A 16362-nucleotide genomic window follows, 5' to 3' on the forward strand; every position below is an offset into this window, starting at 1 on the left:
CAAGACCCTGAGAGTCGCTCGGCTTTGATAGAATTAAAAAAAAAGGTTTATTAATTTCAGCGAACATAAATAATTTACAAAGAAACGATTACACACACTTACTAATTACTAATACAAATACATTTGGGACTGCGCGTAACAATGTCATCAATTAGTCCCCGCGTGCCGACAAGACAAAGAACTTATTCTAACTTATATCTAGCTTAACTAAGTACAGGGCCCTAGAGAAAGATAAGGTGGAAGAGAATTAAACAGAGATGATAAGACTGAAAATTGGTTCGAAGGGGTGACTGGCGGTAATAAATAAGAAAAAAAAACCTCGGATCCGTTCCTTAATAACTTTCTTTGTTTCTGTTCGTCCCGTTTTTCTCTCTCTCCGAAAAATCTTCCTTCCTCTCGCTCCTGTCCTCCTATCTCCTCTGACGTAACCCCTCGACCCCTCGGTGTCACACCCTTTTTGTTTTTATTACCGTCCAGGCCACATGTGTCGACTAACTACCGCGTGGTTAAGTAAATAGAAAACGGAAGTAAAATTGTTACTACAGGAAGATAGTATAAGGAAAGTAAAGAAAAGAAAATAAATAAGGTTTAATAAAGCCACACAATCTTCTCTCGATCATGTAAAGCATTCTTGCACCAATCATTGACATTTCATCGATGATGATGAATTTGAGCGACTTCATCTCAATTTGGAATCTCTGCGCAGCTTCTCTATTTAGAGATCGAAATTTCGTACTAACGATAGGAAGAAGAAGGAGAGAATGGATCGTAAAGCTATCAATATTGATCGCTGCTGCTCCACGTTTTAAAAAGAAGACTTGTTTAAACTTATTATTCTATAAAGATTCTTTATATTTGTTGTGTGTCCAGTTAGCGACAACATTTACCTTTCAAAATTACCGTTTTAATGCTTGTCATATTTTCCGACCACCAGATGGCGCTTCTACACGTGCGTGCAGGAAGCGACTAACACTTGACTTCATGCATTCCTTGTCAACAAAATAACTCTAGAATGAGTTGTCCGATCTTGATGAAATTTTCCACGACGACTCATCATCACTCAAGGATGAACTGATTAAAATTTCAACTCTCAAAAATGATCCATACTGAAGAAAAACACCTATATCCAGTTCTACAAAAACGGATCATTTTTGAAAGTTGAAATTTTAATCAGTTCGTCCTTGAGTGATGATGAGTCGTCGTGGAAAATTTCATCAAGATCGGACAACTCATTCCAGAGTTATTCTGCGGACAAGGAATGCACGAAGTCAAGTATTAGTCGTCACTACGTTCCGACAATAAGTTTTTTGTGTCTGTAAAGATCATCTACACTCGCGTTTTTTGTAAATTAACTAAGTTTTTTGTTATTTTTAATACTTCTGTAGCATTACACTGAGTAGGGGCTTAAACGCTACATAGGCCCGAAATGCATTTGTAATTTCCAATAAAGGCAGTACCTAACCTGATAGCTGTGAGGAAGTCTACCGGATTTATTTATTCGGATTAAAGAGACATACATTCACATCTATGTATATTGTCGTGCCTTGTCAGTGTCGGGATTTTTACGTACATATTTTATTGTCGGGTATAACCAGGGTTGTAATCAATCAAGTGAACCACTACCTCTGTATTGTAGTGTCAGAGATGTTTTAATGAACATGTATGTTCAGTTGTAAAGTTAAATGGAATTAATAAACTTTTTAACATTAAAAATAAACCAAAAATAGGCTTATGTACAAAGTACGTTCGAAAGAAAATAACCAAATCTAAACACTAGAACATTTTTCTATTTTCTGTTTACTAAGGAAGAAGAGAGCGCGTACGCAGTCCCCAACTACAACAAATTACACGCTCCATCTGCCCCACTTGGGGGTAGTGGCAGGATAACCAAATTGCAGCCTTGCCCTGGAAGTGCTGCCATTATTTTCACCCGTTGCTTATAATCTGTAATGCAACAACGAGCGGTGTTGGCAATTTTGGCTAGGACCAAGCACTGCTAAGACCGTGTCAGCAGTGATCACTCCCACAAGCAATGACCAATACGAACTGCCATATACACTTCGATCTTAGCCAAAAGACGGAGAAGCCATCAACACCTGAAGGTGAGCTGTTTGACTCTCAGCGTCTAGTAAGTATGATTTTTATACCTCATTTTCCCTCTTCTTCTCAAAGCTACGTACCAATCGCTGGTGTTTTAATACCAAAAACCACTTATTTATAAACGCGCTTCTCGAACATTCAATTTTTCTACGAAATCCTCTCCGAAATACGTTTCTCGCGTGAATTTCTTAAAAATCTATCGTTTCGTCCATAAAAAGTTTCGAATTTCTTCCTGAAATTATATTCCGTCGATTCGTATTGTTGCTCCATCTAGTGACGACTTGTATCATTTCTATTAATATTTAAAAATTAGAAAACTGAGTTTCGAATTCGGATCAAAAAGCAAATCCCACAAATTCACAAAGAGTGATGTTACTGTTGTGTCTCTATTGCTTTCTTCCCGTTCATTAATCATACTTAAATAATAGTAAGGTATTGATGAAACGTGATACCATTTAGTTATCCTCAATCGTAATAGATGGCGTTTTAGAACGTTCGTTCAATAGAGTTCGTGATCCTAGAGTACGTGCGTACAGTACTGGCGCCACCAATCTCATCTGTTCATTCAATTTGTATATAACCTCCACTTGTTAAATGTATTTTATTTTAAGCTGTTCAATATTCGGTTCCCGTCAGGCGCCCACGGATCCCTCCTTTCACTTCTATCTCTTTTTTCCCTCCCATCCCTCTCTCCTTTCCCTCCCTCACCCTCTTCACACTTACACTCACTTCTTACCCGTTCTCTTTCCTCTCTTCCCTCCCTCACCCCTTTCTCCCTATCCTATTACTTCCTTGGCTATACCTTCGAGTTCGGCCAATTACTTTAAATCTTATGTCTTAGGTACTGTAGGCTACTACATTTAATTAACGTTTTTTAACGTGAATTCAATAAAATTCCCACGTTATTTTATTGCTAATTCACGAACGACCTGACGATTACAACACTATAGCGTCATTTCGTTCGTACTTATTCCAATACCAGAAAAGCATTGGATGCTTGTCTGTTAAGCGCTTAAGTAAGATTTGTTGTTTGGGTGTGCAACGTAAGCCCACCATTAGCATTGGATAAGCAAATTTCGGTATTATCGAAAATAGTAACTCTAGTCTTCTAGAGACAATCTGTCTTTCCACTGGTCTTCTGACTGTAGTCTCAATTTTGCGTTAGAAAATCGTGTTTCGGGTTACAAATAATTTATAATACGTATTTGGCATGGGTGATAATGAAATTCGTTTACGGTGTCATACTATTAAAGAAGCTACTAGATTGTTATATGGCTGATTAAGATTTGATTTAACTTAATTTAGCTTGTAATCTCCTATGTAAAATGTACACAAAAATTAAATTATTTTTATTTTAGACAAATTTTTAATAAACCAAACCAATCTTAATAATTTTTCTTTAAACGCGATATTTACGGGGTCGTGTTTAATTACCCGAAAATCTAGACATCCCACCCCTCCCTAGATTTCATCTCCTCTTACTAACTCTTAAACCTTTGCCCCAAACTTCTTTCTCTGATACTGTTTAAGATGTTCTAACGTTCAGCCAAATTGATGTATGTTCAACGATTTTAAGGCACAAAGTCGAGCTCGATGTCTTTTTCTATGCCGATGTTTATTTTTCCTATTTATTATTATGGCGACATTGCTTCATTATAAATTTCCTGTAGTTATAGCATGTGTAATGTGCACTTTATTCACGTGTTGAGTCTTATTGTCACATCAGTTTCCAGTATGCTTATGTCACAACTTTGAAAGATTTCCTTTACTTACTTGTTTTTACTGAGCTTTACTTTTTCAACCTGGTTTCATCAGTTTTTTATGGAATCACATAAAAGCAATTACTCTCGCATTTTTACAAGATTGTTTTATTTAAACAAGCTTTATAGGAAGTCTTTCGGTCGTTAAGATTAGCAACTTCGATCACGTGCAGGGCCATCACAACCCATCCAACACGGATCACTTTTCAAATATTAATAGATTAGATCGGTATTAATTAGTAATCGTTGTCCGTCCTCTCTCTCGGGAGGAGGTCAACTACTACTTTTGGTCGAATTAACTTCAACCTCCTTCCGTAACAGCCCTTCTTTCACCGGACCCACCGGTATGGTAGCATTCGAATAGAAAAATTACATAATACAAAGTTACCGGCGAGCACAAAATACGATTGAAGTGATTTTCGAGGGTACCGAGTTTAGACATTTTATCCATTTTACGTGAAATTTGATTCGTTGGCAGATCGCCGTTTATTATTCGGCAGTGAATGAAACAGTTTGTTAGTGCTAACATTAGAAAAAATAGAAATAAAAAATACGCTATCTTATCTTATTTTTAAGATATCGTATTTTCAATTGGTGTCTACTTGACCAATGAAATTATGCCATTTCGTACCATTCGAATATTGCGATAAAAATAACAATGGTAGGCTAATATAACCAAACTCTTTATATGGTTTTCGTTTTAATGTTTGTTATATTATAGTATTTGATTTATATAATTACAAAGGTTATCTTACGTGAGGGTTTATCGCATCAAGTGACCAATCTAATACATTTTAAAAGTTTTATTCCTCTGCTGTACACAATTTAAAGAATTTTTAAATTGTGTGGCTTGGTGTGATAAACCCTTAGATAAGGTAAACTTTGTAGTTATGTAAATCAATTATTATAATGTAATATAATAGAAGGGTTAGAAGTACGAAATAATCTAATAATAGCGAGGTTGAGGCCGAAGTTTTAAACGCGAAAACGTGTACGTCGGACGTTCAGCGTCGCTTTCCCGTAAGCCTAGAAGTTTGGCAATGGCGTTTGGAAAGTCAGTGGAATCATGCTCGACATTCCAACGCCATTGTCAAACTTCTAGGCTTACAGGAAAGCGACGCCGAACGTCCGACGTACAGTACATGTTTTCGCGTTTAAAACTTCGGCCTCAACCTCGCTAATCTTGATGTTTCTACTTATTTTTTGCCGGGCAACGCCGGGCTTACCTGCTAGTGGGGCTACCGGGCTACCTACAAAGTTATAAGACAATTATTGTTATAATAATTGTCTTATAACTTTGCAACCATTTATTATTTTAAAGAAAAGCTTAAATTTGCCAAAATAGCATAGGCCTGTATATATTTTTACTTTTCCGGCTGTTATATTAATACATAACAGAGGGGGAGTATGGAAATCGATCAAACAATGACCCAAGATTTGTCCATTTTTGGACTCGGGGATCTAAGAAATACAAAAACATTCAGGGTTTTTTTTTTCCTGTATGTATGGATGTTAGTGTGTGTAGCACAATTTTGTTCATCCTCTTTGAAGCTTAATAACTCGTGTGCTTTTTTTGAAATTTTCCGAAATTTTGAAGGGAGATTGCGTGTTTGGGAAATGATACTATTAAATTTTGGTGGTTAAAGGTCGCGGGGTGGGAAATGTCGTGTCATATCTCGAGTAGAGTCTGACTTAATAACGATTTTACTCGTTATTAGTATTTACAATTTTTTTTAAATAAAATCCTATCTTACCTTCAAAATTAAGTTTTTTTTGCTATTAATAATTAATAATGATTAAAAACAATAATTAAAAATATAAAAAGTTCTTTTTAATAAAATATCGTAACAGATAGTGCCACCAAATGTTGCCGGAAAAGTTAAGCAACTCGTTGCTGAATTCTTTTTACAATTATACAGATAATGGAATAAGTCCAATATTTATGAAACCATAAAATTAATATAGACTTTTTAATAATACAAACAATCGTGTAATATTATAAAGACTGGAACTTTTAATAATATAAGTATCTTTCATCTTTTAATAAAATATAATATTAGGCTACTATACCCGAAATGGCAAATAGGCACCATGCAAAAAAATTTCATTGGTATGCGAATGATGTTAATTGGATTACAATTTGAAAACATTGTAGACCTATAAATTTTCACTATCGTCCGTCCGTCTGTCTGTCATTCCTTAATCTCGAGAATAGTGCTATATAGATGAAAGTTGAGACCAGGCATGGAAAGCTAAAAAGCAGATAGTTCCAATTAACTATATACGAACTTCGGATGAAAACCAGAAGTCGAGTTACTTCAATTGATAGTTTTCCCCTGAACGGAGTTAGATAGATGACCATCGCGATTCTATTGCTAACAGAAAAGTATAATGTACAGGGACACCACTAATTTGAGGTGGAGAGCATATATTTTAAATTCAAAATGTATTATGGATTTAAATTATTGTTGTATGACGTACGGTACCTCATTTCACGTCACCGTTTAAACAAATTAAGTACAGTACATCAACAGAATTTCTAGTTTTTCTTTTCATTTTTTGTGAAGTTCTACCATTACTGCAATAAAACAAAGTACTTCGAAAAAAGCACTCGACACTACTTGAGAGTAAAAATAAATAAAATTATGGCAGTATAATAAACAATTCTATTGTCAAAAGCTTTTAAATATCATTCTGATTCACGATGAATCAGCAGTGTGAATCAGAATGATTATTGCTAGATAAAATAATGCATTAATACGTGTAAAATGTTCCACAAATACGATAGTAATGATATTTGATAATAATAATTAACATCGAAAATCGAAATTAAATAAAATAATATTAAAAATTTGTCTAAAATAAAAATAATTTAATTTTTGTGTATATTTTACATAGGAGATTACAAGCTAAATTAAGTTAAATCAAATCTTAATCAGCCATATAACAATCTAGTAGCTTCTTTAATAGTATGACACCGTAAACGAATTTCATTATCACCCATGCCAAATACGTATTATAAATTATTTGTAACCCGAAACACGATTTTCTAACGCAAAATTGAGACTACAGTCAGAAGACCAGTGGAAAGACAGATTGGCGCTGCCGTGAACATTTGATGATAGGCGAAGCTGTGTTTCTGTAAGAAGCCGACTTACAGGGGCAATCAATTAATTGCGCGTCAGGGCCCGTTCGTATTCGTTTGTTCGATAAGCCAGTAAAAACCGTATACTTCTTTAAATGTATTTTTAATAGATTATCCGACGTACTTAATAAATAAGAAAGTTCAATATAATTACCTCCGTTATTAGATTCAATAAATTCCCTACGCCCTCTAAATGCCAATTCTTGCTTTGAGAAAAAACATATAACATCTGTTAATTTAGATATATCTATTAATCGTAATTATCTTGTTATAATTTTCAATATTTATTTTATATTGTCTACCAATGTTAAATTCTATTTCTCTTTGATTTCCAAATTGCTTCAATTTTACGAAAGAATCGTCATTCGTCATAAATTTTATCGTCAAAATGTCGAAATTTTTTGTCGACGTATTTATATTTAATTTAGACATTGGTCTTTCTCTTTTAATAATGTTTTCTTTTTCATTATATGGTCTTGAACCTAAACTTTTTTAAAATAAATTTTTTAATCACTAGCCACGATATAAGGGCTAAAATTAAAATTATTAGAAAAACTTACTTGGTAAAACAAAATGTGTGATGAATACACCTACCTAGTACAAAAAATTCTTCAATTGCATGAATATACTTTTAAAGAAACTTATAATTAAATATAACTTTGTGAAGAAACGTACATAAAAATAACAAAATATTCTTTACTTTTTAAATCTTAAAACAATCCACTTAGTGAAATAGCTCCTTACGAGTGGCTAATGAATGGAATCAGAGACGGTCCAGGTAGGTGTGTCCGTGCCAAATCCCGAGGGTGCCGATACCGGTCAATGTCAAATGCCTCTTTTGTCGCATCACTAGTATATATCAAAGGACGCCACAGGGTTGTTGTAGATTTTAAACGTTTCTCACCGTAGCTGTAAAAATCTAAATATGTTAAACTTAACTGATTGTCCGTCGTTCTTTTTCTAACTAATTCGTTTTAGGACCGAGTGTTCGCGGAAATTTCCAAAATTTACAACTTTTCGGTCACTCTCATTGAACTGGAAAAATTTCTGTCTTTATTACATCTAATATTACGAAGAGATCAGACCCCACTGTACTCGGCAAGAGATTGGTTCGGTTAAGCTTCTGTTTAAGTAAAATTTCGGCTCTTTCATCAGGGTTTTATTTATGTTTCTAATTCCCTAATCGCTTAATTATTTAACTACTTCTTAAGTACAAATAAGTCGAAACCGGTTACTTTGTACTTGAATATCTGTAGTCTTGGGAAAGAAGTGGAAAGAAATTTTTATGACAACGGATACATAAATCGTAAATGTAAGGAAAATAAATTCTAGAGCTTTTTTTGTACCATTGTACGTCTCATTCATTAAATTTGGTTGTAAATGGTGCTGCCAAAGTAACAGTTAATTTTTAACACTGTACTAGAATTGTACACGTTTTTTCTGCATCCCCTTACAGATGGGACATACTAAATCGTAATATCACCGGTTTAACATTGAAATCCGTAAGTAATATAAGATGGGAGAGCGGAATAAACGCAGAATAAATATATCAAATATTTTAACGGAGTTTTTTTTAAATTCCTGTCAACTATATAGAACTATCATAAAAACGTGCCAGTAAACTCCTATCGGTTTGGTTAAGTTATAAATCTAGTCTAGGATGGGCAACCTTTTTTATAACATGGGCCAGAATAAATTTTACATTTTTTCCGCGGGCCGTAGTAGTTAATAGATGCCTTCTTGTGACTTGTAATTTTTTTAGTCTGCAAATATGAAATAAATAAATAAAAAGTTAATAACTACATTTATTTCTCTTATCGTTTTCGAAAATTACAAAGAATTGGAAAAATAACTATTAATTAGTTATTTTTCCAATTTAATAATCTATTAAAGATCTCGCGGGCCGGATAGAAACTTTTCGCGAGCCGTAGCTGGCCCGCGGGCTGGGGGTTGCCCGCCGTTGATCTAGTCTGCTCATGATTCACGTAATCGGGCGAGGGTAGCCGAATATCTAGCAGGCGGCTAACAGCCCAGAACCGGTCCGGGATATAAAATTGGACGCTTTACTCGTGTGTCGCTTCTACCAGCTAAACCGGGTGAGGTTGGTGCACTGTAAACCGCATGTGCCAATGCCTATATAATCTGGCTGATTGGAAACTGACCCGGTTTCGACATTCCTTCCGCCACCGAATTATTCAAATATACGATAGCAATCTTATCGTTTTTTTCACACGTAGTATAGAAATTTGTAAAAGATACATAATGCAGTTATAATAAAATATTAATTTTAATTAATTAAAAGTACGTTAAAATATGAAAATTTATATTTTATAAAATACAAGAGAAGGTCATTGGAAGGTGGAAGCAGCGCTTCCATCGCTTCCAATGACGGCACGCCACTGGTAAGTTATAACTTATAAGTTATTTTATTTGCAATCGATCTTTTTAACTTTTTCATTAAGCACTAAAATTTTGTTTTTACTACGTATTTGTAGACTGAATAGTACCCTAAGGATATACTTTAGTGGGGACATATGGTCTAGTTTCTCCCCAGTTGTGGAACAGTTCAAATATATTATTGGGGGTTTCTATTTGTGAAGTTCTGTGATATTTTGTTGCTATTGTTTTTGTCAATATTTTTAAAATTAACACGGTTTTAAATGTTATCTTTTGTATATAATGAGAAATGCTCATTCTTTGCTTTATATATAAAATAAAAAATATATTAGTTACTCATCTTCTAGAAATAGATAAATAATTATTTCATTAAATACGATAAGTTTCAATAAAACTTTTCGTAAATCATTTTAAAATATCGTAAAAAATATTAAAATATACGCGAATACGAATATAACAGGTAAGGCAGGTAAGTGCTATGTGATACCACTTCTCGCCAGTCACCATCTCGCAGTAATGGCATAATGGCTCGTCTGTTTCGCGCTATATCATTGTAGCAGTAATTCATTGAATATAATATACATTTTCAAAGATTATATCCTTTTTTGTAAGAATTATATTTACCTAATTATTTTAAGCTTTTCCAATAGATGGCGCTATATGTAAAGACAGCAATCAAATGTAAACAGAAATAAATCGACACATATAAATCCAATTAATAATTTGGGATGGGATGTACGACATTATCTAAATTGGAAGTACTTAAAATGTAATTGCCGAGTTTCATAGCAATTGGTCGAACGGTATAGACGTGCATAGCGAACGAACAAAGAAACGTCCTCATTTATACAGGGTGGGCCAACGAAAACGAAACGGCAGAGTGTTCGTGTTCATCCAAGCAAATTGCTCGGACAGGTCGATTTTTTTCTCGAGGGGACATCTTTTGCAATAAAGTTTTTGCGATTCTGAATACAACAGACAACAAAAAATTTTAAAAACTCATTTATTTTGTATTAACTAAACAAACATTTATTTCGAAAAAAAATGTTTGTTTAGTTAATATTCAGATTCGCAAAAACTTTATTGCATAAGATGTCCCCTCGAGAATGAAATCGACCTGTCTGAGCGATTTGCTTGGACGAACACGAACACTCTACCGTTTCGTTTTCGTTGGCCCACCCTGTATATATATATATATACAGCGGCGGCCTTATTGATTGCGAGGTTCCGGGCAACAGATCTTTCGAGGCCCCGGGCGGCAGATCTTTGTGAGGCCCTTGTCCTTTGCACAAAGTATGTGAATTGAAAATAGATATTTCTGATGATTGACGAGAAATGCAAAAGTTATAAATAAATAAATTTAGAGTTTTAAAATATTATATTACAAGATTTATAAAAGTTAACAATCATAAAGACGACAAATTAGTAATGATGATAAAGTAAGGTACGTAAATGCCTTAAAAGATATACGCAGGGATTTAATTATGATGTTTGCGGCTTATAACTAATAGCTTAGGATAAAATAAAGTTTTAAAATATCAACTTTTTTCTACTCGAGTTGTTGCGCGAGGCCCCTGCAAGAGCGAGGCCCCGGGCGATTGTCCTGCTCGCCACCCCTAAGTCCGCCACTGTATATATATATATATATATATATATATAATTGTTATATACATATTTTATATAATTGTTTACACATTTATTAAGAAGTTGATATGTTATGAAATTTATCTATTTACTTCTGATTCCAGAACAGATTCAAATGGCAAAAGCCTAAAAACAAAACGACGATGCACCAAAGCCTATATAGACAAAATCTCATGCAAACGAAACCTCATTGGCCAAAACATGCGTCATTATTATCCTGTAATAATGATAATAATGACGCCATCCTGTAAGCCTAGAAGTTTGACAATGGCGTTTTGAACGTCGAGCATGATTCCACTGACGTTCCAAACGCCATTGTCAATCTTCTAGGCTTACAGGAAAGTGGTGCTGAACGTCCGACGTTCGCGTTGAAAACTTCGGCCACAACCTCGCTATTGAAAAATCAGAGAAAATCCATCCAAATATTTTACAGATGTATAAGAAAAAGAAAAGCAGAATTTTCCATAAAGGTGAATCGATTCTGAACCATTTTTAGTCAAGCAAACTATCAATGGTGTGATCGATGGTAATAAAGTGTGTTTATTCATTCGCCATACTTCCGAATGACAGAGGTCAAAAGTACAGTTTATGTAAAGTAATGTTGCTTGCTTGGGTAATCATGTGGTTGACGTAACGTATACTTTATTTGTTTTCAAACCAATCACTAACTTTTCGTGAACAAATTCATAAAATGTTACAGCACACAACTTGAAATAAAATATGCCAACTTTTAAATATATATATATATATATATATATATATATATATATTACAAAAATTTAATAACTATGTATTACAAAAATTTAATAACTATATATATATATATATATAGTTATTAAATTTTTGTAATACACGAACACTTTTCGTAATTAAACATAAAACACGCATTTCATATCGTAATGACGCCCCCTCGTAGTAGAAAAACGAATTAAAAAGTTACTTCGAGTTTTATTCTTGATATTATTAAATATTAAAATTAAACTTAAATATAATTAAGTAAAAGATATATATTTATAAATTTTTAAGATAAAATAAAATATACTAATTTTATAAGAATAGTTTCAATGTGAATAAATGAAGATCAGAAAAAAAGGGAAGACAAATCATATTACAAAATGGCTTCCTGTGTCGTGAATGCGGTTTAAGTGCATTGAATTATTTTCATGTTTAAAATAGGATAATTTATTAAACTCGTATATTGTAGGTTCGTAAACATTTTTTAAAATATTCAATTATATAATTGTAATTTAATATATTTCGTGTATATTGTTTTTCTAATATATTTTATCTGGTAAGCCTTGTTAGGCCTGTTTCAGATGGTCAAATTAAAAAAAGAATTTTTTGTGTCAGTTTTAATTAATATACAGAATCGATTATTGTAATACGTACTTTATAACATGTTAACTTTTAATAAAAAATATTTTTAAAGAATTTTTGATGTGATATAAATAATTATTCTTGAATAGAAATAATTGTGTCACTATCCCAGTTTACCTTTCACTTACGTATGACGGCATAAGGGTTAATTATGATGTCATATATAATTCATAATTAACACTTGCAACGTATTTTTAAATATATCCAATTCATATTATGCATTTTAAAGTTTCATAAATTTAGATTTATTATAAAAACATCTTAAAAAAATATGTTTAATTTTATTTTATCATTTCATTTTCCATATATGTCTTTCAGTTATATATATCTGTATATATGTCTATACATGTTCATATATTGCTTTATATATTGTATGTTAATTAATATAAAGCAATATAAAGTTTATTCAAATTAATAATGTAAGAATATAAATATGTGCAATACATAAACAAATACATATGCTTATGCAAATATTATTAGATGAAATTTCCTTGGTAGTAAAGTAGGAATGTTATTTATTACTTTTGTCTACAGCTGAAGAATTTTAAGAGAAAATGGTATGAAGAAAAACGATTGGAGTTTATTTTAAAGTATAACTTGATTTAGACATTGTTGGTGGAAATATATGCCTGTGTACCGTTTCTTGGTTGGTTACAGAGGTTAATTCTGTCTTTCTTAATTATCTGATAATATAAATTCTTAAATAATAATTGAATTTTGTGTAATTTTCAAAAATGGAATTAAGTCAATTGAGCAGAATTTAATGATTTGAAATGTCAAATGCTAATTTACTGAATATTAGAAAAGAAGGATTTGACCTAGATCTTTGGGTCTGGGATTCTATAAAAGTAAGATGGACCTTATTACACTACTGACTCTGTGTAGCAAGAGGTTGGCATTCTCTAATTTAGATATCATATTTCTTCAGAGCTGTCATTTTTTTCCATGTAGTCATAAGCAGAAAATGCTATATTAGCTTTATTTTTTTGCAGTAATTTCCAAATTAATGTTACCAATTATAATTTTTCCTACCAACAACTAATACTTTCTATGTCCTTTACATTTATCTAAACAGTCATTAATTCTGGAAGAAAAACTATTCACCATGTCAAATATTCAATATGCAAAAATTGCAGCTCACTCATCCTATACTCTCTCAGTTGTGGTAAATTTTTTGGATATGGACGGAAGAAAACACTGTCTTAAATCTGTGCCCAAAGATGTTCTATAGCAGTTTCGTAACTGCTAGTCTGTGAAAAAATTTCACTGCTCCACAAAAAAATATTTGACCTTACTGATGCTGGTGCAATTGATTAAGGTTGACATTTAAATAATAATCTAGAGCTACTATGTACTTTGTTATGTATACTAACTGTAGATAAACATTTACAAGTGTAATAAATAAGCATAATTCATAGTTGCATATGATTACTAATCCATTAAAATTATGTTTTAAGCTTCACATGTCTTAGTTTAGTTAATAACGATTAATAGTATCTATCTGATCCTAAAACCTTGAATGTGATGATTGAAAATCTTCATGACATCATAAGATCATTCATGACATCATCATCTTCATTATTTTAGTAGAGAACTGTTGATATGGAAAAAGCATGTTTCAGTGATGGATCTGGAAAGTTCTTAGAGATAATATTTTACTAATACAAAGATTCACAAAAACACTAGGAATAGAATCATAAAATATAAGCCCAAAAACTTTTTTTAGTATAAAAACTACACTTTATTTCATTGAAAATCATTAATTTTTTTGATGGTGCATTACTCTCTTCTTCAGGCTGACAAATGGAAAAATAGAACACAGAACTTATTTAAACCCCAAATCTAGAATTTGAATTAAGAACTTATAGAATATTAAGGGACAAATTTTTTAATTACAGAATATCTGTTAAAAAAATTCAAATATTACATCAAACATAAATTTAAAACAGTTTTTTACACGTACATTTAAAACACCTTTTTACAACAGTTAATGCAAAAAAGACAGTTTTTAGATGTACATTTTATTTTATTACAATTTTGCATCAAGTGTACTCTTATCATTTTAGTAGAGAACTGCATTCAAAAGAATTAAAAACTCATGGTGTGGGTCCAGATACCTCTAAAAGAGACATGAAGGATGTGCTTGGACATGCATCTTATCTGGATTGGAAGCCCTCATCAAATGCACTTTTGGTTCTGGTATTGCCCAGTTAGCGCAGAACTTGATTTTGGCATATTATTCAAACTATGCCAACATGCTTAGCAACAGTGTATTCATACTCAACTGACTTTCACTTTCTGCTGCTTCCAAGTGAGTTTTTTTTTATCACTCATGTGATCTAGACATGTTGACTCATTAATGTGTCTAGATCATATGACATAGTGGTGTACAACTAAGCTCATTTTTCTCAAAGTTTAATGATTCTACTTTATATTGTTACTGATGGATATACTATTAATGATATACGGTTGAACCTGTCTATCTCAAACTTGTTTATCCCAAAATTTATTTTTTCCTCTGCATTTTAAGTGTAAATTCAATATATTTTCAATGTTTATCTCAAATAATTTTTTCCTAAAACTTCTACTCTATTATACAGTGAAATGTCAATTTCAAATTCAAAGCTCAGCAACTACATTTTGATAGCATAAATTGTAGTTGAGAAATGTCTTTTGCAATACAATATATAATTGCAATTAATTCAAGACAAATTCTTAGCAATCAGAAAAAAGCAGGATTAACTGCTTTTTTTTTTATTACTAAGAATTTGTCTTATGTTTTATTAGTTGAAAAAAATCAGTATCAGAAACTATTGACAAACTGTTTGTTAATGTATGTAAAAAATGTTCTATTTATACCTAATACAGGTATGTATTGTACTTGCTATTGTATTAATAAAATATTGTACTTCCAATCAAACCTATTACTGTTCACTGTGTAGGAACTTCTATATCTTGTATATCTTAAAGTTGTTTTGTATTTCCATGAGATTCGATATAGACAGGTTAAACTGTATAAGGTTTTTATGTCGTATTTGTTATTTATGATGTAATATTGATCATAGCAAATTCAGTTCTTCAACACTTTATGTAAATAGAACCAATCAACAGTCTTGTAATCAGCATAACTCATTATAAGAGTTGTTTGGCTATGAGAGATGATTTCTCTATTTAGTTGATATACATCTTAGTGTATTAGTTTTATTTTTGATTAGTTATATGTAAAGATGTTGTTGGGTGGCAAATTTGCATTTTTTGAAAGAAAGATCAAGACCATTTTTGAAAAATAAAATATTTTTATTCAATCAACAGTATAATTAATCTATATCACTTTCAATTATCTACTCCCAACAATCTACAAGTTTATTTATTCCATCTACATAAAAAGTTTTTGGTTTTGATTTTAAAAAAATGACTATATTAGATTTTACTTCATCAAAACTTTAAATGTTTTTCCATTTGAATAATTTCATAATGATTGGAATATATGAAAATCTGAGTACTAGAGTGGGTGATGATCGAAGATGATCTAAATTTCTCAGTTCAATTGTTTTATTTCTAGTTGTATTATCAAAAAGAAATGTCTCCTGGTTGACTAGGTGCAGGCAGCGCCGGATTAAACCTCTAGCGGGCCCTAGACAAAATTTAAATTGGAGCCCCATTTAAATAAGTTGCTTCTAAACAAATCTTATATAACCCTCGGGGTGCCTGGTGAAGAAATTTCCGCCGAGCACCTGGTGGGGTCCCACAGACCCCAAAATAAAACACTACATTATATGGCTTGTAAAGATAATTTCAATGTTATGTTAATATATATATACAATAGGTTTATTAAGACATATTTAGAATAAAACAATCATTGATTTACGTGAAATATTTATTCACACGACTACATAATAAAAAACATCAACTTTTTTGTTGTAACAAAAATATTAACTT

The 16362-nt window shown here is 32.1% G+C and overlaps 2 protein-coding genes across 3 annotated transcripts in view; one reads left to right on the forward strand and one right to left on the reverse strand.

Annotated features, from left to right (window-relative positions):
* LOC136987706 (protein disulfide-isomerase-like) overlaps positions 1 to 16362 on the reverse strand; it is a 111308-nt gene that overhangs the window by 58325 nt on the left and 36621 nt on the right. The window lies entirely within an intron of this gene.
* LOC136987698 (uncharacterized protein CG5098) overlaps positions 12140 to 16362 on the forward strand; it is a 121460-nt gene continuing 117237 nt past the window's right edge. The window contains exon 1 of one of the 2 annotated variants that reach the window (XM_067285457.1): positions 12140 to 12250. The gene's annotated coding sequence lies outside the window, so the exon portion shown is untranslated. The remainder of the gene's footprint in view (positions 12251 to 16362) is intronic. The other variant, XM_067285458.1, reaches the window with a different exon arrangement.

The sequence above is a fragment of the Centruroides vittatus genome, unplaced genomic scaffold (genome assembly GCF_030686945.1).
Source record: "Centruroides vittatus isolate TY-2023 unplaced genomic scaffold, ASM3068694v2 scaffold_2569, whole genome shotgun sequence".
Lineage (NCBI taxonomy): Eukaryota > Metazoa > Arthropoda > Arachnida > Scorpiones > Buthidae > Centruroides > Centruroides vittatus.